Source organism: Bubalus bubalis, chromosome 13, assembly GCF_019923935.1.
Source record: "Bubalus bubalis isolate 160015118507 breed Murrah chromosome 13, NDDB_SH_1, whole genome shotgun sequence".
Classification (NCBI taxonomy): domain Eukaryota; kingdom Metazoa; phylum Chordata; class Mammalia; order Artiodactyla; family Bovidae; genus Bubalus; species Bubalus bubalis.
In genome coordinates, this window is record NC_059169.1 from 70,982,487 (window position 1) to 70,983,128 (window position 642).

The following is a 642-nucleotide window of genomic DNA, read 5'->3' on the forward strand; positions in this document are numbered from 1 at the left end:
AGAATCCCCTCATTGGGTCCCTGACCCATGGAATAAATCTGTTCTCATTGGAAAGGTCAGTGAGAAACCTCTGACTCAGTAAATCAAATGCAATGCCTCATCCTTGATAAAACTGAACACATAAATACCATTATTATGGACCTGAAATGATATAGGAGTGGGGTTATTTTCACATTCTCATTGGATTGCCCTATTGGTAGTATTACAAGTGGTAGATTTTGGATAATGACAACAATTTGCTGTAAGCTTAATCAGGGAATAATGACAAATTGGAACTACTCTTCTGGATGTGGTCTCTTCAGGAAAGTGAATATATACATCCCAACCCATTGAAGCATCCCATCCCATTGAAGCATCCCATCCCATTGAAGCAACTTAGCAGCAGCAGCAACATACATCCCATGCAGTCAGAAGGCAGCTGTTGGTCTCTATCCCCCCAAACAGAAAATATGTGGAGTTGTTTGCTTTCACCTAGTGACTCCGGGAGATAGTGGAGGGCAGAGGAGCCTGGTGTGTTGTAGTCCACGGGGTCGCAGAGAGTCGGACACGACTCAGCAGCTGAACAACGGGGAGGAGGGCAGTATACCTTCCGTGTATTGCCCAGGAACACATCAACTTCCTGTCCTGTGCCTCACAAGTCAG